General features: G+C 32.6%; 3 non-coding genes across 3 annotated transcripts; all 3 read right to left on the bottom strand.

Moving 5' to 3' along the window:
- Window positions 1-14,842: 14,842 nt before the first annotated feature.
- On the bottom strand, window positions 14,843-14,961 carry LOC149479568 (5S ribosomal RNA). The gene has a single exon (XR_016317290.1). It is a non-coding gene; the product is annotated as a 5S ribosomal RNA (ribosomal RNA).
- A 211-nt stretch (window positions 14,962-15,172) lies between these two features.
- Window positions 15,173-15,244, bottom strand: TRNAH-GUG (transfer RNA histidin (anticodon GUG)). The gene has a single exon. It is a non-coding gene; the product is annotated as a tRNA-His (tRNA).
- Window positions 15,245-19,731: 4,487 nt separating this feature from the next.
- LOC149479570 (5S ribosomal RNA) lies at window positions 19,732-19,850 on the bottom strand. The gene has a single exon (XR_016317296.1). It is a non-coding gene; the product is annotated as a 5S ribosomal RNA (ribosomal RNA).
- Between the last annotated feature and the right edge of the window lie 7,178 nt (window positions 19,851-27,028).

A 27,028-nucleotide genomic window follows, 5' to 3' on the forward strand; every position in this document is an offset into this window, starting at 1 on the left:
CTATCGGTATCGATATAATTAATTAATTTTATTAATCTCTGGTTTGTATGAAAGAAACAATTACATTTAGCTCAATATTTCACCCTGAACAGATATTATACAATTAAATTAAATTGTAATTCGATATAATAAACTTCAATGTATTTAATGCATGTCTCTATATGAATGAAAAATGAATACCTATATTTCCCTTGGTCATGGCATCACGCGTGAACGGGTGGACCGATTTCGATATTTTTTTTTAATTATATTCCTTGAAGTACGAGGATGGAGAAAGTTACATAAATTTTCTCTCTTATGGAGAGAAAACGTAAATATGTACCACGGGCGAAGCCGGGGTGGACCGCTAGTGATAAAAGAAGATAAATTGATAAAGCCCCTTCCACACTAACTTACCCGAATCTCTGTCCACTAACAACGGTCTACTGAATAATAATCAAAATCACATAAAATTTCAATAATGGCCGCGCTAACTGCGCTTACATGCAAATGAAACACGGTTACTTAGTGAAGTAAGTTTTAATTGTACTTGGGGTAAGAATGTATAAGGTTTTCATTGTGAGTTTAATGGGATTTTGAGTGGGGAAAATTCGTGCTATTTAACAGTTGTGCGTGATTTTTTGTTAAACTTTAGTACGTTACAATAACTTGAGGAATAGATTTTAATTAAAAAGAAAAATCAGTTGTAGTTAAATGTTGTTTTTAGTGGTATTTATTGTAAATTCATTATAATTATCGTAAAATGTTTTTTTTTTAATATGTATTACATGTTTTCTTCGAACAGGCTTTAAAATTCTAAGTAGTGACAGAATATAGATACCACTAGTAAACTTTAGAATAGTTATATTATATTGTAGGATTTATCCATGTAAATTGTAAACGCTTTATGGTAAAATAATATACAATGTAGTCAGATTTTACGGTTCGCGATAGTGAACTTAATCTAAGACAAACCACACGATCATAAAACTGAAATTATGTTCAGTGGCTGGAAACTATACTGAAATTAACTTACGAACTTTATATTAGTATTTTTAAATGTTATTAGTATCTAGAAAAGCAACATAGATAGATTATTTCCGTATAAGTAATATTTAATTTAAGAAAATTTTCTCAAAATTACAATTCTTACCTTAAAGTATTATTAATTGTCTACGAGACAAGTAAAGCCACAGACAATTGACCGCTATACAAGAATATTAATTCCATAACTGACGGTCCAATCTCAAAAACAGCATGTCCTATAATTATGGCCGTATTTAATCAAAGCTCTCAGCATACAAAGAGACATTCCTTAAGCTCATTCCAACTGTCATAGCGAAGTAATCCATTCATATATCCATAGCAAATCTGCTTTGCCGTCTGAAACAAAGCGAGCCTTCAGAATTCAGCCTAACTATTGTCCACTTAGCCGGAGGCAACAATAACTTGACCACCTATATCTGACCCCTGTCATTCAATTTATTACCTTCAGTAGTGTTACGTTCGCTCCGTAAAGTCCGGACCGGCTCATACCAGATTAGACTGGTTATATCCGCTCCGTACCAGATGTAAGGGGAATGTACCGGTTATATTATAGGGAATAGGAACAGAATGTGGTTTCCGTGGATGAGACATTTGATACGTTTCTGTATGGATGCTTGCTAATTGAAGTTATAATGCGGGTAACGCAGGGATTTTATGTGCTTATATTTAACATAGATATGTGTAGGTATATGATAGTTCAATACATTTGATGATTACTTAGTCGATATAAGCAAATATATTATTTTGTTATTGATACATTTAGTAGCTTAATATTATACCTTCTTGATTTATAACTGAAAATTGTTTTCAATTAAACCTTGTTTACTTTGTATTAAGTTAAATTATATATTTATCTGCTTTTGTATAATTAATGATTTACATTACCTTATTAATTTCCATAAAATGTAATAAATTTACTAGAATACTGTACCTAAATATTTGTAACAGTTTAATCACGTATTTTGTAACAAATCCCGTTTCTACGCAACGCGTTGTCACCGTAGAGCCTTCAGGCATAGGCTTAGCTCTCATTAGATATTAGTTAGGTGGAACAAATCTAGACAGGACAATACTGCAATAGGTAGAGACATTTAATTAACGTCACGCCCGGGGTTACATTCAGTGTATCGATTTGTGGTAATGTGGGTGAAATAGGGATGGTAAATATTGGAGATTTTGTATTATGATAGGTTTTTGTACCTACCTTTTGTCATAAATTGACCATCTTACTATTAATGCTTAGTATTATGTGAACTACAGTTTCGACTATATTAATCATGGGACGGTAGTTGCCACTAGAAGAGTAATATCTGAATATATTGAAGCTGAAAAGACAATAAAGGTTCAATTGTTTTAATGCAAGAAAAGAAATGGACATTTTGATATTTTTATTATTCTTTTTCGCACTGTATTCGACATTACATCATATTAAAATTATATATTAGGTAATCTTTACCCAGAATAATTAACATATAGGTGTCAAATTACACTACCAAACCTCACATGTACACTAAACACAAATACGCATACTACTTCCATACATCAAGTAGTGTCAATAAGTGTATACCTATAAAACTACCGTTCTTGCCCACAAACCGTACAATCCCGTAATCCTACCTAAATCACTATGGCCCATGTGTCTTGCGATGACACTTTTATGACCGTTCCCCGATGCTTGACGGTGTGAACACATAAAATATTAATACACAATTTGTCCGAGTGGCCGTCTGTTAATCTACTTTTATAGCGGGATTAATTATGAGGAATTTGGCGCTTTGGGAATTATTCTTAGGAGGAAGATGTTTGAATTAATAAAATAATTAATCAGAAAGATACAATATATTTTATTCTAAAAATCGCGAATTACGTAATTAATACTAATGTATGTACATATTATTTTATTTTAATATACATACATATTTTTTTAAATTATTATTTTATTGTGGGCGGTCGTTTATGACGTGTGGCTTTGCAAGACTGCTCGCTCTATATGGATCTCCGCCTAATGAAAATTTCAAACCTATTTTTTGTGTTGGTCATTTTTATAATAAAACATTCATTTTTTTATTTTAAAATTGTATATACAATCATAGCTCAAGAGTCTAGGGCAGGTTTATGTAGAACTAGAGGTCCGCCCCGGCTTCGCCCGTGGTACATCTTTATGTTTTCTCTACATAAGAGCCATCCTGGTACTTCAAGGAATATAATAAAAAAAGAATTATCGAAATCGGTCCACCCGTTCTCGAGTTATGCGCTTACCAACACATTTTGCGATTCATTTTTATATTATACTAGCGACCCGCCCCGGCTTCGCACGGGTGCAATGCTGATACTAAATACACTACAGAAAAATTGTGAACGTTGTATAGGTATAAAAATATAGCGGCCCGCTCCGACCTCCGGCATCGCACGGGTATAAAATACATAGCCGGGCGGCCGCAAACGCTACGTCCTGCAATTTTTAAATCTGTAATATCTTCGAAAATATTCACATAAATCATACGGTGTTTTTCAATATAGATCTATATGGCCAAAGGGCCATATAGATCTATATTAAATGAACAATGTATCCATGGTATTTAATTGGTTAAGGATTAATGCTGTATTGGTTAAAATCGCTTCGAAAATTAGCCATTATTTGTCGTAAAAAGTAAATGACAAAAAAAAGTTATTGTGGGTTATCCATAAGAGATAGACATATACCATCGCGGACTTTTCTGTAGACCTTTTCAATGTGTATAATACTTAGTACATTATTTTGATAAAACTCGTAGGGTTCAGCCTGCGTTTGCAATGTAAGCGGAATAAATGTAATTTTTTACGACATCACATTAGAAACCTCAAAAATAACAGTACTTCTCCACTACTTAATGGATCTTATTATACATATAAACCTTCCTCTTGAATCACTCTATCTATTAAAAAAAACCGCATCAAAATCCGTTGCGTAGTTTCAAAGATTTAAGCGTACAAAGGGACATAGGGACATAGGGACATAGGGACAGGGAAAGCGACTTTGTTTTATACTATGTAGTGAAGATAGAGAGCTCCTACAAGAATTTCGTTACAACTTATGTAATGGCGATTGATAATAATTTACAGGTTATTTTTAACCTGTAATGTATATTAACCCGTATAAATAAGAATGAAATAGATCATCAATACCTCCAAAGGTATTTGCACGCTTGTATCATTAAACCCCTACTTTACTCTAACACCATTACGCACTATACTATACATCTATCATACGTTCATTAATAACAAAATCCTAAACACAAGTAAAACATACATATCTCTATTGATCTCATTAGTGATAACGTGACTCATTACCGCGGCAAGTATGTACTAATTCATGCTATGTGCAGTGTGATTGCATTCGATACATTATTGAATAGATGGATAATGTAGGCTTGTAAGCTTGTATTTAGGTTAAGTGAAATCACATTAGGATTTTCAGTGGAATTTTACATGTAATCGATGCTATATAAATATTAATGCAAACATTCTTCTCATACGTGATGCTTCTTCACATATTATCACGATCATAATGCATATTTTATTTTACCCACGGAAGAAACCGCGAGAAAATTATGTATATGTGTTACTCTATTAATAGGATTATAACACTATTTACGTATTAAATCTTTTATCAGATGTGTTGAATGATAGTCATAGCGATAAGTGCACTTCTTAATTTTGCAGTGGACCGCCCGCGCCGGTAAGAGTTATTAATGTTAAAAATAAAATTTCTGTTATAAATTCAATAAACAGAATGCATTGTATTATGAAATAATAAATAAATAAAGCAAAAGTATCTCTTCTGTTGTTCTTAACAGTTCGTAATTCGTATCTTCAGACAAAACAATATTTCATGAAAGGATGTAGGTATATATGAAAAGGTATTGATTATTTTATCAGACCATAAAAAAATGCTATATCCATTGATAGCCTCAACAATCCTAAGCTTTTGTGTTAAAATGAGATTCAATCAAACACACGTGTAAACAGCAAACACCACTAATGAAATAGATTAGTTTCACCGATCGCATAGCAATTTGACGCGAATGCCGGCGGTGCAATTAGCATCGACATCTGCACGCATCGGTGACACAAGTAAAATTGTAACGCGGCTTTTGTTCTCATCTATACAATATTATAAAGGTGAAGAGTTTGTTTGTTTAAACGCGCTAATCTCGGGAACTACTGGTCCGATTTGAAAAATTATTTCGGTGTTGGATAGCCCATTTATCGAGGAATGCTATATATCATCACGCTAATACTAACAGGAGCGAAGCACTGCGGGTAAAACCAATGAGCACAGCTAGTCCAAAATAAAAAATACAAGAGCCGTTCCTAACACAAATGATAATATCTACGTTTATTCCATCAAGATCTTTCCAAAGGCCAGATAAAATTTTGCTACAAAACATTTACTTGGACTAAAAATTCAAAAATTTATAGATGCATTAATAGCATGCTAATCGTTTTATCAAGTTTTACATGTGCCATCAAAACACTGAGCGTAGGTACAATTTACATAAAATTATTCGAAACGACACTGGATTTGATGCGATGATTTAGTTAATCATTCGTTTTATAATTCCATAGAATTATAAAAGATAGGTCATATTATAGTATTTTAAATTGCATAGTAATGATAAAAAATTTACTATCTCTCACCTGCTTTACATAATTTGCACGGTTGTAGTAAAAAAAGCCTGAAATTCATGAAAATCTGGTCAATCCAAACAGTAATAATTATGCTAATTAATATAATTTTTACACACAATATGTTGCTATGTATGAAGAAAAATATTATTTTAGAGCAAAGAGTATGAATCTTAATATTATGTAATTAATTGTATCTATTTTCATATTCTCGGATAGAAAAACTCTTAATTCACCGCCCAATAATTTCAACATTCTAAAGTGTATTAAAACGATTTAAAGATTCAAAAATGCCACATCAGGGAGTCGTAGATCTCCAGCGGAACGAGTGGTGTGCGGTGTTTGCAGCAAATTTACAATGCTTTTAGTCACGGTACACTTGTTTAAGTCACACATTTGTAGATAATATTATGTAGACATGGTGTATTACATTATGTAGATATGTATAAATAAATAAGTATAGTTAACTTATATAAGTATGATTATATGAGGCAACTGCAGCCTTTTTTTATTTTTCCCGGCGTTATATTAATGGAAATCAGATGAAAAGATGTATACGTATTAGACGATAAGAAGAAAAATATTTAGACTTCTTCTAGAATCACTTTTAAAACAAACAAAAAAACTTTTGAAACATCATTACATATTTTTAACATTTACCATCGATTTGGAAAACAGTATCTACGGAGAAGAATCGGCAAAAAATATGAAATCAATTGTAGAGCTAGATTAAGTTAGACATACGATTATGAATTAACTAGCATTCCGTCCGCGACTTCGCCCGCATTTTTAAAGAAAAACCCGCATAGTTCTCGTTCCCGTGAGATTTTCGGGATAAAACCTATCCTATGTGTTAATCCAAGTTAGCCTCTATATGTGTGCTAAATTTCATTGTAATCGGTTCAGTAGTATTTGCGTGAAAGAGTTACAAACATACACATACACATCCATCCTCACAAACTTTCGCATTTATAATATTAGTAGGATAGGATATGATGCTCAGATTTTTTAACAAAGGCAACACAATTTTTATTTTTACAATTCAAACATACTTCGTAAAGATGTTTAACTTTATTCTAAAGAGATGTTAAAGCATTGAGAATTCAAATAAAATGCCGTTTATTCGTAACACATTAACTGCCATATCCAAAAAGCGTATTTCTCTTCAATTGAACGTAAGGAAAGGGGAAGTCTTAGATTTTCTTCTGCCATTAACATGTATATTGTCCTTAATTTATGGGACAAACCTATTTCATAGCTTGGAGAGCGTTTATTTGACATTTGTTTAGAAATATCTCGTAACACTTTCAATAAAGTGCGTTAAATTGTTTGCTAAATTTAAGTCAATGTAACTTTAGAGGGTGGTCTTATCAACATAATTTAAATAAAAATAGTCAATACTACAGTGTGACAATGTTTTTGTTTCGATTACCTACGCCAGTAAAAAACTGGACTGAGTGGTAATAGTGCAGATTGCCGAAAATATTTAAGATTTGTAATTGCGATTGATTAATTAATACATTTAATTGGGAAAATATACTGATTTCAATTCTAATACTGTGCATGGTTATAATATTACTTAAAAAAACGTTTTATTATATTCAGGAGCATTATTATCGCATGACTAACCACGAATAAGTAATTTGGCGTATTGAAAAAAATCACAAGAATTTTCCAAATATTTTGACATAGCATAAGGGACAAACAGGAAAAAGCTCGCGGCATCGCATTACCATCGCCAGCGAACCGTGCCGCACCCCCAAGCGCCCGCATGTAAATGGTATCGCGAATTTATTGTTATAACTCCAAGCTAAGTGATATCCAAGATTTCCTACCGAATATGCTTCAAGCGTTTTCCTTATAAAACTTCACCAGTGTCAAAGACCCGTGATAAACGATAAACCCCTACGAATCACGTAAGAAAGCAAGTGTCGAGAGCTCAAGTTAAAATGGCCGTTGTTATTACTTCTCAGACGTATTTTCCTCTGATTGCTTTTCATTTGGAAATTGAAGGTAATGTATTACTAAATGAAAACTGATTGCAAATGAAAGGAAATGAGCTGTGCTGAAGTTGATTTGGACTCTAGCTTTGTTAGTTTTAAGTAGGGAATTCAACAATTGAACTTGGTGCGAAAGAATATATTTATAGTAAGAGAGATGGAGAAAAAATTATTTATACATCCGTTTTCCCTACCAGTTTGGAGTTTATAAAATCGTATTTTAAATAGCTTCCAAATCCAGAAAAAAATTTCATCTACACTCATAAAAGAGCTTTTACAGATCGTATTGAGTTTGATACAATTAAAACAGTTATTAAGATGTAGTATTAATACATTATTTATTGTGTTACAATTAAAATTCAAGCCAGAAAAAAACAGATAACAGACTAATAGTCACCTTCTAACAATCAAAATACTCTATGGAACAATAAAACAGCTTTTCTTTAGTTACTATTTCAGTTGTTACCTCTCGGACTATAAAGTAAATTGACAAAATGCAATGCAAGACTGGCGCATAAGAAACAAAGGCTAATGATGATTTATGAAAGGGTCTGGCTGTTTCATATTGTTTTCTTATGATGAAGTGGCTTGAAAATGCATTATTCTTAAAACAATGAAGACAAATAATAAAATATCATATTTCCTTGGATACTTGCGTATTCACTTAGAATGGAAAGTTAGTTTATTTTTCATAAGTTGTTGTAAATAATAATTATACAATGTTAGCTTAATGTTTAAAAGACAAATTGTATTGAATTTTGTCTCAAAACCAAAAGCTTCTTATCACCGTAATTTAGACGTTTTTTGCTTATGAAGAGGAAATTCACCGTAAATACTCAGACTCGATTAGCTAAGAAATAATTATGTTCTGGTTGTAGGAATCACTGAAGGCAGATCAACAAAATAAAATAATGTGATAACAACGCGAGCGTAAGCTAGAGCAAAACACAATAAATAGAACACAATCAGTCCACAGTCGAAGTAATTTAATTTACACCCCTAATATAAAACATCTTCTCGATGACTTATCACTCGCACAAAACTCGAACGCGAATGAATATAAATGATATGAACATCCGAACCGCAGCCGGAAATGACCAAGGATTTGTCACTGTCAAATTTGAATACAGCGGATGGGAGAAAAACGAACGTCATCTGTTCTTGTGTGCAGATTTGTTGTGAATTGTGTTGAATTCGAGAAATGAGGGTAGATGCAATTGGAACTAGATGTAAGGCGTGATTAATTTTACAGTATTCAATGGAGTTGACAGCATTTATTTGCTGAGCAAAGTTCAACTGGCAAAATCCAGTAAGGTCTAAATCTAACTTTAAGAAAGACTTATTTTCTGTAGATAAGAAAATAATTAAAAAGTGCTTCTGATATATAAATAATAAAAATCGAATTAAAAATAATCTAGTTTAGTAAGATTAAAGATAGAGTTTCAGTGTAATTTAATCTATAATACAGGATGGCATTATGTAGAAAAATCTTCGTGTGTTTGTTGGTTGTTGTCTCAAACACAGCTTATAAAGCCTAAATTTATATAAACAAATATATCTTATCACGGCAAACAATACATTACCCGATTTTCCTTCATTTCAATACATTACCAAAAACACTATTTCATATCGATTTGAATTATAGCGTGTCTGAATAATTCGTACGATGTTAAAACGCATCTATTATTTAGCGAGCGAAGGCTTAGCGATAGATTTATGGTTTCCTTTCGTAGACATGTCGAATTCGATTTTTGAGTCGTTTTCGAATTCACGTGGTTAAGGCACCTGTGTTACTTCTTCGTGTTTTTTTTTGTGATTTATTTTTCTATGCTGTGCAACAATCCTCAAAAATTAATGTAAGTGTGCAGTAAGTGTGTGAGCTTTATGTAGAGTAAGCTTCAAGTAAGTAATAATAGTTTTAGCTTAAGATTCAGAAAACCGATTCGGAAACCCATTATAATTCTAAAGCGCGTCACACACGGTGAAGATACCATAATATTTTATGTTAAGATACTCTAATATAAAACGTTATAGTATCTTCACCGTGTGTGACGCGCTTAAGCCTTGTGTTTAACTTAATGTTTTCTAGTCGTTGTCATAATTTTTATTTTTCAAAAAGGATTGTTTGTAACTTTGTTAAATTGGGTGACAATAATTCAATAATAACATATCAAGTGTTGGAAATTATTTCACTGATACAACGCTATATTATTCTTAATGGACATAATATAATATTAATGCTTATATCAACCCGGTTCGGTTCTACAAAATATAATGAACACGCTCAGCTTGATCACCTATCTGGGCGCTATCTCTGTCCTATTTCGCGGTATAATTAATCAACTATACATTAAATAAACAGAATAATCCACGGACACTACCGTATCACGTACACGCATTAATCATGCGTCGGATTTTATGTAAATTCGCTTAAGTGCTGCTGATAAATGGATGGTCAAGTTACGATGCGGGTTGAGCGCGAAAAGTTTGATCTTGGCGAATTTTTGGATAAAAGATTCTTATGATATTATGAATAATCTGATAAAGCAAAGCCTGCATATTGAAGCAAAATATGTCTCATGTCTGAATGTAAATATTGTAAAATGATATTGTAAGTAATGCTTGTAAAATATACGTGTATTATTATAATTATAATTAATTGAGTTTTCCACAACTAAACTTATAATAGTTACTTATTATCTTGAATACTTTTGCCACAAGCAAGTTAATAGAGTGGTTTTAAAACAGCCACATCAACTAAGTTTACAACAATATTTGAGTGTGATTATTGCAATAGAATTGGTATTTATGTTAGGATATCTAAAGAAGAAAAACCTGCCATGGACTATGATTAAATATCATTATATCCAAACAAACACCTACCCATCTATTATTATCGGACTAACATAACGCACCTAACAAAAATTGGCCAAGTCCAAACTTAATCCAGCACCATACGCAATGTCCACTTGATTTCATTTTTCACTCTTAAAGTGTTTTGTTTCGCTGACAGGGGTCCGTGGTATTGAAAGAGAGTTTGTTTTTGTGCTGGACCCTCTTCAATGGATGCTGGATCCCGTTTGTTACATCATTAACTTGAATTATAAGGATTTACATGGGCATTAGTGTATTACGCAGGATAACAGAATGCAAAACGAATGCTGTGTATTCGACGTTTTCACAGGAAAAATTATACACATATTATATACAGTATGTACAGACGTACTGTATAAATTATATGTGTATAATTTTTTGAATAAATTGACTAGCATGGAATAAGTTTTTTATTAACTAGATTCATTATAATTTTCTAGTTAATAAAAAGTAAGTTCACAGTTAATATTGCTTATAAATTATATAGACATAAAACAATGCCTTTTTACTTTCTTCCAGGCGATCTCCAATAATAAAAATCATCCGTTCTTTCCTACCAGATAAAGTTAATGTTAAACTCCTAGATAAACTCAAGCTACAGATAATAATCAAAACAGCGTAACACATAATATATCTGTACAATTAGTGCAAGTAATTCCAAAGCGTCATAACTCCCTTGAATTAATGAAGGCACAACTTGGTAAATGTTCGTCTATTTTGCTGACCAGTACTAATGTGGCTAGTGCAGAATCTAATGGGTGTATTTGTCTTGTCTCAATCGTGATTTTGTAGGAATTATTATAGGAATGGAAGTGTTAAAGAGATGAGAGAATATTGCTCTATCGATTTCTTCGAAATATAGAGCAATATTGCTATTAAAAAACTTTCTGTAAACGTAATAAGTATTAAAAAAAACGTTTTTTATTATGTATTTTTATTATCGCATCTATCCCGTTAATGAATCGAACAATCTTTATCATCATTATTTCTGTATCATAAGCGATAGCCGAAAGCTTTATTACTTCATTACTTTATCAGGTAGAGTTACTAGTATTAGTAACTCTACCTGATAAAGTAATGAATCTAGTATTAGATCGCTATTTTTTTAGTCTTTAAGTAAGCTATACTTTTTCCATCAAAACCAATTGTGAAAATAAATCATCATCATCATTGGCCATTTGCGTCTATTTCAGACGATTATCGTAGTCAGTAAGGAGTCTATCTATTACACTTCTTATGATGGCTATGTAGCCCAATACGCGATGCACAGGTGCGCCCACATTTGGGACACCTGTGTTCTCCAGGGAGTTGAGCGGAGACGGGTAGTTGTGAAAATAAATATGATATAGAAAATGAAGACTTCCACGAAGATTTTTACATTAAAAAGTAATAAACTAATTAATCATATCCATTGATTAAAGTAATAAACTACGAAACCTTTCTAATTTACTATTCCACCCCTCCCCTAAATATTATGACATATTTTAATTACGTACCGCGAACGCCATTTTAATTTTAAAAGTAATCCGCTTTTAACGCCGCGAATAGGGCAGTCGAATTATAGAATAGTGATGTGCCGAAATTTAATATCCATCGACGTTATAAGTGAGATATGAATAAACAAACTATACTTTGATGGAACTAGGTTTAAAAATATTGAAGTGAAACTTCTTTATCGGGGTTGGAAAAAAAATTAGTGTAACATTTTTCCGTTACGCGTGACATTTTTCCGTTACGTCTCCATCTTTTTCTTATTTTTGCTAAAAGTAGAGTAGGGGCATAAAAATATGCTAAACATTGTTCTAAAAATATGAACAGACGTAAATTATATCATGTCAAGTGAACAATGATTATATCTACTCTACGTTTTGATTATTATAGCTTTTTTTAACGGAAATCATCTACATATTATATTGATATTTAATATTATGGCCTTATTTTATCGATATTGACAGTATTCCTAGTATGTACTAAATCTATTTTAAAATAAATTGATCGAGAAAACGAAGAAGTAGAGCTCTAATTTATTAATAAACAAAAATCGCACCTCAACTCTATCGATATCGATAATTCGAGCACATCACTAGCAACCGCGTTGACAACCACAATTAAAGCTGACTAATCTCGCGACAGGTTTCTTATTAACACCATTTGTTATATGGATTACGTAAGTTATCAGCGCATCTCTATTTGTGCCCTCGCCTTTATAATCTCTGCTAAGCCTAGTAAGGATTAAAATGTAAAAGAAATTTTTAGGTTGTTAAATAAAATAATGAAATGGGTAAGTCTAGATAAATATGTTCAAAGACAAAACATTATGCCAAAGAGATGCGGTATTAGACAACCTTATTGAATTTGCTCTACTCATAAAAATAATTTACGTCGGATGTAACGAAATCAAAGAAGTTATTAAACAGTCAACATAACATTGTTTTAATTTAATTTTAAGGAAAAAATATCCAGGTTTAATCTTAACAGTATAATTTGACGAATGAATTGTTTATTGCAGATAAACAAATGCGCCAAAGGCATAGATTCTACCAAAAATTGTACCCCATTTAGATTCTATTTCCACATTATTGGACACACAAAAAGTAAAAACGCACAATATCGATCCACTCAACAGATAACATGAAATAAGCAAAAGCGACCTCATAATACCAATAAAATATGTACTCGATTTATCACTTGTAAAGAAACTAGTTACCTTGATTATTAACTTCTGCACAGTATCTCATAACACAAAGGATTAATATTTTCAACCCTAAGTACTTAGATATACCATTGAATATGCAATTAACATACTGATGACAGGAACGTCCTAACAATGGTTTATAAATTGACATCATTTATATCTGCTTTACAGGCTTTTGTTGGTCTCCAATGTTTGCATGTTAATGGGGAATGAGATATTCATATAAGTACTTGGTATCATCTATCTTTGATAAACAAGAATTTGGTATGGTTTACAACTGTATATTTAAAGTTTAAGATGTAGGTACATTCATTATGTTTAGAGATCATTTTATTCTTTATTAAAAAAATGTGTATCTAGGACAGGGTCAGGTATAGAATCAAGTATCAACACAATATGTTGATCTCATTAAATGAATCGTATCATTTAAAATAATTAAACGTAATATAACATTGCCTATCAAAATAAAAACAACGTAAGTATAAGCGACGTTTAGGAATACCAAAGTGTTATTTCGAAATATTAAATGCTTATTTTACTTTTAAATATTACCAAAACATAGCGTATATAATTTATATTCAAACGTTACTCGAAACAAAGGAAGCGAAATAAATAAAAGCAAAATTTAATCTCTTACATTAAACAGAGCCGGAGGCAATACATTTACATATATTGCAAGATGGTTTCATTAACTCAATCACACCCGTATCTCTAAGTTGACCCCTGTTAATGGAGCTGATATTAAGATAGAGCTAATCCTAACATAACTTAGGATCAAGGCAGTTACAACCCACTGACCATTGTCCTGTTTAAATTAAGGGAACGCTTCGAACGAATTGAATTTCGCACCCTGCAGTGCAAATCCGACGCGATAAATTTGCTTCGTTGCGTACGTATTGCTCGTTGTTTATTGTGAGGCGCAAAATTTTACGAAGCAAAGCCGCAATGTAAAAGCAAATTCTAGTATTGTTGTGTACCGAAATGTTGTTTCGTATATTCGTAGAGATGCTATAATGATTGTGCATAAATTTCGCAAATTTCATAATGCGCTCGTAATAAGATTTTATCAACCTTAAATCAACGAGATAGAGTTTAAAATTCTGCAAAGTCGATGTGATTGTTACCCTATTTAATTGTTTTATGTCATCGTAAGATTTTATGTTCGTCTCTCTTTATGCAAACCGCTCCTTGGGGTGATGTTTTTGGTTTTTGGGCACTATTGAAACTTGGACAGTAATTTCGTTATTTCCCTAATAATACATTAAGGATATTATGCGTTAGGATTTACGTCCGTTTTAATGATCTAGCTGTTGTTACAGTTGGTGTATTTAAATTGTATCGTAATTCGTATACGGGTAACAATGACCAGGATAATAAATTAATACATAATTAATAAATAAAACAACAGTGTTTACAAAAATATTTATTGTGTAATAGCACGTACATAATAGTAATTATTAACACTATTCTGTGGTAATAGTAAACATTAAATTATTAAAATTAAAAAAAAATAAAAATAATTCAGTTAATTTTATTCAGCGTTAAAATAAAATCAGAACAAATGGTAAAAAATGCAAAAAGCCAACATCACGCGGTGTTCCCAGGCGGTCACCCATCCAAGTACTGACCGCGCCCGACGTTGCTTAACTTCGGTGATCGGACGAGAACCGGTGTATTCAACGTGGTATGGACGTTGGCGATGTTATGTCTGAAATAACATTACATAATGTTGACAACGTATTAAACTTACGACGTTAAAATAATTTAATAATTAAAATAAATCTAAAATAAAAACTTACGTTAAATAAAAAAAATGAATATATATAATAAAAAAGGACATAAAAAATAATATTATACAATAAACAAATAAACCACAAAAACATATCTCCGCCGTAACAGTGTATAACACTGCCGTGACCAGGATTCGAACCTGGGTTACTACGGCCACAACGTAGGGTCCTAACCACTAGACGATCACGGCTATCGGAGCGTTGGGTGCAGAGTTGAAATTATAGTACAGATTCTCATGACAACATATTTATATATTTTATAGAGTTGTAATGATACATAGAGAGTATGTATACTAGCTGCTCGCCCCGGATCCACGCGGATAGTTATTTTTTTAAGTTTTTTTGCACGCCTCATAAGCGAAGCGTTGAGGTGGGTACTACAGCTGTCACTTCGCGCAAAACATCTGATTTTTCAAACTTAAAATGTCTTTATGTATCATACATTGCACTTGTAAGATAATACATACACACACATATTAAGAAAAAACACTATTTTTAACGTTCATGATATTTTTGATGTCATTTTTGTTATTAAAAAACAGTTTAAAAAAGTTCTGTCTTGGACGTCCGTGTGTCTGTATGTGCGGATCCTTTTTCTTGTTAACACGATAGCGACCGAAATACTTTACTAATCGAGTCTTTTTTTTTCTCTTACGCTTGAGTATGCTCAGGAATAGAACCCTTTCAATTTTCAGGGTCTGATTCGATGTGGTTTAATTGTTATTAAATAAACAAAAATAATAATCAATACATATAATAAAATTCTAGAAAAGTGGTGTCTGTACAATGAAAATATGTAAAAAAAAATTAGCAGGGGTTATTACTAAATCGATCCCAAACCCAAAACTGTCGTTAAAAAAATTTTTGTCTGTTTGTCTGTTTGTCTGTTTGTCTGTTTGTCTGTATGTTTGAACACGCTAATCTCAGAAACGGCTTATCCGATTTAAATGCGGTTTTCACTAATATATTTTGGTAAGCTTCATTTAACATTTAGTGTTTATTTCATGTCAATCGGTTCATAAATAAAAAAGTTATGACCATTTAAGTAATCACAGCGAACATTTGCTAAGGCATTCTATACATGAATTACTTTATTACGTAAATTATACGCTAAAGTTATTCCTTGACATGTCCAGATGATCATATCGAAAGTTCCCAAGCGTGGGGGGGGGGGTGGTTATGCTGAGGGGGTAGTAGGGGGGTCAAAGGAACTTTATTTAGATTTTTGCTCATAAGTCTAAAACCTGCACGAATATAGCATTATGGTTACTTCTAGGTAAATTTTCTATATAAAAGGTCTTTGAAATTATGTCGTAGGTATTATATTTTTAACCCCCGACGCAAAAAGAGGGGTGTTATGTCCGCTATGTGTGTATTGCGTGTCTATCTGTGCCACCGTAGCTCGCTAACGGGTAATACGAATTAGATGTGTTTTTTTGTTACATTAGTTGTTTATTATATTATTTAGGGGTAAGTGGGAATGAAAAAAACGAATGTTAGTTGTTAATGTAGGTTGTAGGTTATACCCAAGTGATATATCAAATGAAAATAGACGACATGTCAGAAACAATTAGTCAAATTTTATCAAAATCGGTTCATCCATTTATTTGATATAGGGGTAAAAGTGGGAATAAATAAATGAATTTTATCAAATATACTCAAGTGACGTATCTAATAAAAGACATGACGTGTAAAGTACAATAAGACATATTTTATCAAAATTGGTTCATCCATTTATTGGATAAAAGTGGCAATAAAAGTTGTCAAATATACCTAAGTGGCATATCAAATGAAAGGGCATGACCTGACGTGAGAAGTATAATGAGGCATAGGTATTTAATCAAAATCGGTTCATCCATTTATTATATAGTAGAGGGGTAAAAGTGGGAATGAAAAAAACGAATGTTGTCTGTTATACCCAAGTGATATATCAAATGAAAAAAGACGACCTGTCAGTAACAACAAGTCAAATTATATCAAAATCGGTTCATCAATTTATTTGATATAGGGGTTAAAGTGGGTATAAATAAATAAATTTTATCAAATATACTCAAGTGACGTATCTAATGAAAGACATGACGTGTAAAGTACAATAAGACATAATATTTTATCAAAATTGGTTCATCCATTTATTGGATATAATATGTAGGTATAAAAGTGGGAATAAAAGTTGTCGAATATACCCAAGTGGCATATCAAATGAAAGGGCATGACCTGACGTGAGAAGTATAATGAGGCATATTTAATCAAAATCGGTTCATCCAATAATTATATGTAGGGCAAAAGTGGGAATGAGAAAAACGAATGCTGTCTGTTATACCCAAGTGATATATCAAATGAAAAAAGACGACCTGTCAGAAACAATTAAGTAGTCCAATGTTATCAAAATCGGTTCATCCATTTATTTGATATAGGGGTAAAAGTGGGAATAAATAAATAAATTTTATCAAATATACTCAAGTGACTTATCTAATGAAAGACATGACGTGTAGTACAATAAGAGTACAATAAGACATATTTTATCAAAATTGGTTCATCCATTTATTGGATATAGGTATAAAAGTGGGAATAAAAGTTGTCAAATAATATACCCAAGTGGCATATCAAATGAAAGGGCATGACCTGACGTGAGAAGTATGATGAGGCAAATTCAATCAAAATCGGTTCATCCATTTATTGATTTATAGCGGTAAAAGTGGGAATGAATAATCGAATGTGGTCAAATAATATAATCAAGCGGCATATCAAATGACGTGTGAATTACAATTAGTCATGTTTTATCAAAATTGGTTAATCTGTTTATTACATATAGGGCACCTTGGGGTGATAGTGGGGATACTGTATAATCCAAATGGAGTACCAAACGAAAGGATATGACATGTACATAATATATAGGTATGATTAGACATGATTTAGAATTTAGATCAAAATCGGTTCTGCCATTTACTAGGGGTGAAAGGGAAAAGTTGAAAGTCTGTGAAAGTAGAAGGAATATGGGAGCGGGAGAATAACCACATCCTGGAAATTCTGAACTCTTCTGTACCTAAGTTTTATAGCTCAGTTTAGTAATAAATTTTACTAACAGTTCTTTTGTGTTATTATTTATTCTATTTCTTAACTTTATAATAATGTGTAAGTACTTATAATTTAGTTGTATATGATAGTACGTGTTTCAAGACGTGTTTACTTAATAATTGTGTGTTAAGTAGTAACTACTATGCAGTCACTATTCCACGCGGACGAAGTCGCGGGCACAGCTAGTTAATAAATATTTATAAAAAAAAAATTATGAGGCGTGCACTTTTGGATTTTCTTTTTTTAATTATTCAAGCGGGGACAAATCAATAAATCCGTTCAACCGTTTTAATGATTTATTTGTTCGTAGTTTTTATTATTATTATTGAGTGACTCAAATATTATCAATAGAATAAAAATAACGACAGAAATTTTTAAATATTAGGTAATTACTTAATTAAATTTACTTCCCTAATAACGAAATAATTGTAAAATAAAAAAGACGTGTGGCACTCGGGGACTACCGCGGTAAAGCTATTGCAATTTGCATGCTATGCCTTCAAGCCACACCTCCGCGCCCGTCAGAGTGGGGAGCGTGAGGTTTTTCGTTACGGAATTTCTGGATTCGGTCCCCGCGCTCAAGGCCCGCGATAGAAGCTATGCAATGGCTTAAAAAACAAATTGACAATACGTTTATTTCCATTCAATATTAAATACAAACAGAATTTTGGCGGCAAATTATTTGACACGCGACAGCACGTGCGTGCCACGAAGTGAAATTATCTTTTGGGTAATTCTATTTTCTCTACGAAATAGAATAAATAGTTTGTAATGCTGTGGCTTAATTTGGGGATTAAATTATTAACACAATGTTATTTATTTTGTTGTGTGTTGTTTTTGGTTTAATTTCGTTATTTTTAGGCACTGACTTTTAATAACTACGTTCATAAATCATAATACATATTATTGTATTGTTTCAACCATGTGCAGAATGATGTACGAAAGAGTATGAAAAACTAACAAAAATACCCGCTACGCTACCGTTGCGCATACCTTTTAAAATATGTTTAGCTAAAAATAAAAAGTATTGAGTAGACGTAGGTATAGAGTAGAGGATACTAACGAAAAAATTAATTATTCATTAAAATCGATTCTTCTCGAAAATATTAAAAACATAAAAGTAAATATTATGAAATTGTTTTCCCCATAAAAACTATCTTGCATACTCTATGTGATAAAATCGCAGGATAAATTAAAATCTTATATTTATTTACCTTTTAGGCCTAACCGATCGCGTGCGTACGGGGTAAATTGTACCCCAATTTATTTAAAGTTCGTTCATTAACAAAGAGTGTTCCCTTGTTAGGGACAATTTTATTTAGTGGGTAATTGACGATTTGATTATTACCAGTGAAATAAACATGAGGTTTGGTTGACATCAGTTGTCTGTAATTATGTAATTTTGATTATTATGATGCTTTCAAATAATTCTTGTTTTTGTTACGGGTTAAAGGTATCGTCCAATTACGGGATCGATCTACGCAACCAAATAAATTATCATTTCATTTCATTTATTGTCAACCATTATATTGGATAAAACGCTGTTTTGATGAACTTACAACATAATATAAAAAATGAAATTGTTAAAACAAAATATGCAAAAGGCCAACATCACGCGGTGTTCCCAGGCGGTCACCCATCCAAGTACTGACCGCGCCCGACGTTGCTTAATTTCGGTGATCGGACGAGAACCGATGTATTCAACGTGGTATGGACGTTGGCGAATGCAATACCATAATGTTGGGAGATAATGAGTAAAAAATAAAAATAGATTTCATAAGGAAAAAATAAGTACAGTATTGACAATACTTTATGGAAACCCATGTTGGCCCTTGGTAAATTTACATAATGTAATAATAATATAGAAAACAGAATAAAAAATATACAGTAATAATTACTTTATATTTAGCTTTATATTTATCCTTCTTATTGCTTTCATTATTATTTTCGTGTTTAAAATTTATAATATTTAAATTTTAAATATTCAATACAATAAAAATAATATAATAATCAAGCCGAAAATTTGCTTTTTAAATAACATATTCTTTTATCCTATATCACTACTATCTAAGTAATGGACTGAAATGACGCCACACCAAACTACCGCTATAAATAATACAAGAAAATTTATCGAAACCTATTGCTGTTTTATACCTATCACAGCGGGATGGTTATGGGCCAAAGTTGGGAAGTCAAAGCATAATTTACAAAAATAAACACACCTTCCACTGTCACATTCTGAACCATATCTTATACGGTAAAGATGCCAAAATTGAATAAAATATCGTCTAACTAGCGCAAGTTACGCTGGCTCCAATATAATGTGAGCCATTTATAACGTATTGTGTTTTGATTGCGCACGTCAGTTCGCAGACTAGTTGTATTCGATGGATGATACTCATACGAGAATAGGAAATGGTTATGTCTTGAGATCCGAGCTAAGTTTGAAATGTCCAAATAGCTGGCTGTTATCGTTCGCTACGTTTGCTCAGTTTATTGTCTTCAAGATGCCTTGAAGCGTAAAATCTATGGCTCATGGAGACACGAAATATTTTCAGCTGAATTTATTTGGTGGAAATCGAGGGAGTTTAGCTAGCGACGCTTTTGAGATGCTTTTATGACAGCGCAATGGAAAACTATAAACAATTTATAGATATCTATAGAAGATAAAACCTCCTTTTTAACTCTTTTTAAATCTTAATAAGGTATTTTAGAGAACATCTCTTCCTTTATTTCTCCCGCTTCATTTCAAAAATACTTTCTGTTTTTGACAGTTAATTTACAGTATACACGAAATCATCTTACAAACACAATATTAAAGATTGAGTGATAGTCCAGCTTAGCGGTCCCCTTATATTTTTTAGAACCGTATCAAATACATCATTCTGACGTCAACGGCATTATAAAACCACGGACAAAGGAGACAATTCAGTCTTGGATCTACCATATTTATTTGAGCGATTCTATTTTTGATATCGGTTGAATTTTGGCACCATGCTCTATACAAAACACCCCTCGAAGTGAGTGAGGCAAGTATCATTTTAGATCAAACACGCGATAACGGCTATAAGAACACCCCTATTATTTGATACAATAAAAGTGAAGTGTCGACATATTCCGCATTCTGCTGCGAAATTACTGCGAGAATGATTGACCAAACTGATGATTATCTTTCATTCGAAATCGACCCTTAAATGTTTGTGTGTAAGGTGTACATTACGTAAATAGTTGGCGAGATTGATGAGAGATTTTTGGGTGACAAGCTGTGAGCATGTGGCTATCGTACGCTGTGTAAAGGTCGGTAGGCAAGTAGATACGTACTAATGGTGATTGGGAAAAATATTGCTCCCGTACCAGTTCCAATGATTCGTGGTTATAACCTCATGAATATTGAAGATCTGTCTGCGATATTTTTATTTGATTACACTTTTACAGATCCACAATGCTTTGTGTTAATGGATCTCATAAAATATATACATATAGATTTCTCGGATGTTTATAGTAAATAAAATATATGATACCATTATCTTACTCGTGCCCTGAAGACAGATTCATAACAGTAATAATAAGTATAATAGAGTAAACATAAAATTTTCGAAACATATCTATATTTTACCCGTGTTAAAGCCACATTTTATCCAATGGTTAATTTAGTCACAATGACAATTCTAATATGCGCAATCCTCTTATATGACTCGAAATATTAATCGCTAAAGATTACCCCTGTAGTGAAAATTATTAATATTCAGTCGAGTAGCAGATAAGGGGTGAATACATTGAAAGAGTGTCGCGTCTCAGTCAGCAACGCGTGAACGATTCGGTAATTAATACCCCGAAATGGCTTTAGAGACCCCGCGATGCGTGGAAGGGTTAAGTTTGATTTTACAATTTATAAGCGGGCATATTTTTTATAATCTATATTTTCGTGCTATATTTTATGTTCTTTTGAATTGTTTGTGGTATATTTCTCCGTTGCCTCGTTTTTGCATCTTGTTGAATTTAATTTTTCACACAATATTTTGATAGCTTGATGATTACGTTTGTTATTAGCGATTGTTTTAAAATATAATATTGTCATCCATGAACTAAAAGGTACGTACTTAATAATTATTTATTTTTATTTTAGTTCACATATTTCAACATCTCATTAGCCATCATACTATTATCTGTATTAAGGCCCTTCGCTCATGGAGCTACTCAAAAATGAGTGAACTAATCAGTAATTACGATTACAAACCAGTTACAAATTGTATCTCGCATACAACGCTACTCAAGTTATAAGGTTTTAGTCACTTGTCAATGTTTGCTCGTTCATTTTTATCATAAAAAACAAAGAAACTCGGGAAACCAGTAGCTTGGAGACCGGCACGACGCGTCGCGCGTGATTGGTTGCTCACCAGTTAGTAACTAGTCGCGTCGTGTGCGAATCTCCATACATGTATGGGCTGTGACGCTCAGGCAATTCGTTAGTAATTTGAGTTTGTGACTAGTTCTTTTTGAGTAGCTCCATGAGCGAAGGGCCTAAGAATTTAAACCATAGATTCATTAAAAGTTAGAGCGTCCAACATATTAATTTTCCAAACCTTCAAAAAGTTTTAACAATTCAATATTTTCAACATAATATTAGTTAAAACTGAAACGTAATAAATAATCTTCCACACTTCCACACTGGAATTTGACACTACAGCACGGGGGTGAATAAATTATGGATTCCAATTCGAGTATTGTCAGAACCAATATCGTGAGCGAATGGTTTTGTAATGCTGCTGGTGATATTCTATTAAATATTGGGATAAACTTCAATTATTTATATAAATAAGCTGTAAGTATAATATTAAATTAACCTACATTTATTTAAAAAAATCTATTCAATAACTATCAGTCACTATCTATATTTTTTGCTTTTATTTTGGTAGTTTGTAATACTTGAAGCCTGAAGGAAGTAGATACCTAGGTAGGTAAATCTGTTTATATCACCTATGTTAACTAAAATACAATTATATTGTGAACTAGCTGTTGCCCGCGACTTCGTCCGCGATTAGGTCGTTTTTCGTCATTCGTCGTTTAAAAAAAATACGTGACACTTTATTTTTGAATGTTCTTAATTATTGTCTCTTATAAAATTTAACTACTTACATTAAAATTGAACACTCTGATAAGAAAATCTTAAAATCTGAAGAAAACATGAATGAATGTGATTTAAATTCTACATTACTTAGTATCAAAATATAATAATCTAAATTAAATGTAGATTAACAGTTTGAGCACACCATTATAGAATATGTACTTAAGTATTAAATTACGTTAGTTAACATAGTAACTTTACTAAAAACACGATGACTATCTTTCGCGCTCGGTACCACAAACTAAGCATGTTTGTGGTAAGTGGCCTGCGTGACGCGTCACTTGACCCCCTGCGAGTTCCCCTCCGTTGCTATGCGAAAATACATTCGTTGCTCTATTTTAGGAAAAATTTGTAATACTGTGGCCTGGGCGTTATAACACGTCCAGGGAGTTCCTGAGTGCCGATATCACCATCTTGAGGAAAAGCTTCTAATGTCGATTTAAAACTGCATACATACGAATTAACCTGTTCTAAAATTGTGAAATGAGTTCAGTTTTAAATTTGAGAAATATTGATTTCTTGTATTCCACTATTCGTTGTAGTCGAATACAAAATATACCTATTTAAACAAACTTAGGTTGGCCTACAGGCAAAAGGGATCCTATCAAATGGTAAAATTGACCTTGTATCTTAAAAGTAAGCATGAACGGACCTTCTGATAATTATTGAGCACCAAAGGATCATTTGAAACGCGCTACTATAAGAGCGAATATTGTCTAATAACAGTTTACATTGCACAGTATGTTCCTCTAAAAGTAGTGATTTCAAAGGTTCCGGTGTATCTTCAAATGAATGCCGACTCCTTACTACACTTTAAAGCATTACAAAAAGAACATACTACGCCTTTACAGAAGATGATCTGTAATCAATTGTGAGGTTATAAGCAAACCCACTTTTATATTTGTTAGATTGTTTACCTCAAGTCATTAAGACTATGACGAAATCTGTCTGCAGTAAGACGGGCCTCTCGCTATTCGTCCGTTTCCAGAGACCGAATAGTTTCAATTCTTAATCTTTCATTAAACAAACTTATTAATCGTTCTTGTCTCATATAATTGTAATATTCGCGTCCCTACTCTAGTCATTGCTTATACTCATGTTCATCTTCAAGAGATCGAATAATATTATGACGCACCCTATTATTTGTCAAACGGTCTTCATATTGAGTAAAGTTTCAGATTCTCGAGATAAAATATGACTGTCGTGAACAGTAGTGAGACGTAATTCCCTCTCAGTGAGGGTTTCGGTCTCACGGGATAGTACAATATGCCGTTTGCGATCAGCTGTGAGACGTCATACCCTCTCAGTGAAGGTTTCGGTCTCACGGGATAGTAGGGGAGACCGGGTTTGGTTGTCTCACGGGTTGGTTGTCACAGCGGTCTTAACACAAAACTGAACTATCGAATAAGTCTGTTGAACAGCGTGGCAAGAGCGATACAGTGACAACGCTGTCCCCACTTCGCGTCAGACCGCCCCGATCTGCCGTGAGGGCCTCACACGTGTTTATTGTTTTCGCACAGATTTTTTATGATATGAGGACCGAATATGCTCCTCATAACATCACTTTTTGTGAACGAAACGACAGCGCGGTTTAATTTAATGCCAACACCATTAGAAAAAAGGATTATTATTAATTGTGAAAAAATATCATGATTTAAGCGCATCACACACGGTGAAGATACTATAATATTTTATCTTAAGATACTGTTATATTTTATTACCCACAAAATTTCGCGTCATTTGTAAAAGGATGGCGGTTCTACAGGGGTCTTAGTACGCAATGACAAAAAGAAAAATGATGGTCCGAACGCTGATACCGGATGCGTTAAGATACTGTGATATAAAATATAACAGTATCTTAAGATAAAATATTATAGTATCTTCACCGTGTGTGACGCGCTTTACACTGTTAACACTCTTTTAACATAAAATATAAGTCTGTGAGTGTGTAAAAATAAATCCAGCTAATTACACATCAAACTTATGTTTATAATTAGGTATACGACATGAAAATATATTAATTACCAAGCAATAATAATACAGATAAGCAGTGGTGGCTCAGTGGTGAGACCTCGGACTTCGAATCGATAAGTCCGGGGTTCGAGACCAGGCGAGCGCGCAGGAAATAAATTGATTTTTCAATTTATCTGCGCATGTTGTAACATCACCACTGCTCGAACGGTGAAGGAAAACATCGTGAGGAAACCGACATGTCGAAGAATTAAAACAGTTCGATGACATGTGTCATCCGCCAACACGCACTTGGCCAGCGTGGTGGATTATGGCCTGTACCCTCATAGGAGGCCCGTGTCCCAGCAGTGGGAACGTATATGGGCTGATGATGATGAATAATACAGATAAATACTGAACATAAGTAGGTATAATAGATATTAAGTAGTATTAGTTAAAATATACTTTGACTGTTAGTCAAAGTTTATTTTTACTAACAACATGTAAATGAAGAAGAAATAATAATTACCAACGAACTAACCTTTTCTATAATACTTAACACGGCACATTTTTCAAATTATCTTGATCAACCCTGCTCAAAAATTTGAGGGTTTTGTTGGAACTTTAATATGTCAAAACTATGATATATCTAAACTACGATACAACTTGCTTGCGGAAATGCTCATTACAATTGTGAATCTAAAGAATAACTAACAACATACTATTCAATTTTATTGAGCTGATGAATATCTTTTGCCTGGAAGAAATCACCGTCGCCTAATAAATATACTGTGTTTTCTTATAAAACCGTTACATAATTTATTTTATCTACTTAAATAATGAAAATGATATTATTATATTTATAAAATATAAAGCATATTATGTAAAATGATTAAAAATGAATAAATGAAGCAACTACGATTCAAAGAAAACATCTTTTTCAGTGTTAAAATGCTCTTAGCAATCCTGGATGATGAACTGTATCATGTACTCTGATCCCAGTACGGTCGGTACCTCGATAGCCATAACGATAAATATTATAATCAGATAACCGCAAAGTCAAAATAAAAACATTACTTGTACAGTTGTTTGTGCAAAATTTACGTTTCATTTGGAATAACATTTTTTTCGGTACTAAAACGTAGTCGTTTGATATGTGGTTGGCTGCCCCTCCTCTCCTTCCTGAAAAATATCCTCCAAAATTTCCCGAGATACTTCCAATGATTGAACCATTGGACGTTGGACATTAACTTCAGTCAAAAATTGACGAAGCGGATGATTACTAATTTCCACTTAATCCTCGCTGCTACTATCTTTACCATCAAATCATCAATTTTCAAGTGGTGTTGTAAAAATATCAGCAGAAATCGTCTTCCAAAGGCGATATAATTTTATGAGCATTGAATCAGTAAATAACAAAATCAAAAGTTAACTGTAAATCTATAAAAAAAGCTACTTACAAATAAAATTTTATCAAAAACTACTGTTCCCAATGCACCTCAAAATAATAAAAGAATTCATCATTTTATTATTTCATTCTAAAAGTGTAATATAATACCTACCAACAAAAAACATGAATTGCTATCATTATAAAAAATAAATACCTATAAGTAACAACTTACTTTTTGTGGGAACGCATGATGGTGAAAATTCACAAAACACGAAGATTGCATTTGATATTTTTGGTTTTATGGCATTCAATTGCTTTATAAATATCACTACATAGTATAAAAAAAGTCGCTTTCTCTGTCCCTATGTCCCTTTGTATGCTTAAATCTTTAAAACTTCGCAACGGATTTTGATGCGGTTTTTTTAATAGATAGAC

This window comes from Colias philodice, chromosome 20, assembly GCF_061535455.1.
Source record: "Colias philodice isolate Cphi_HAF_F1 chromosome 20, ilColPhil1 Martin Lab GWU primary, whole genome shotgun sequence".
Classification (NCBI taxonomy): domain Eukaryota; kingdom Metazoa; phylum Arthropoda; class Insecta; order Lepidoptera; family Pieridae; genus Colias; species Colias philodice.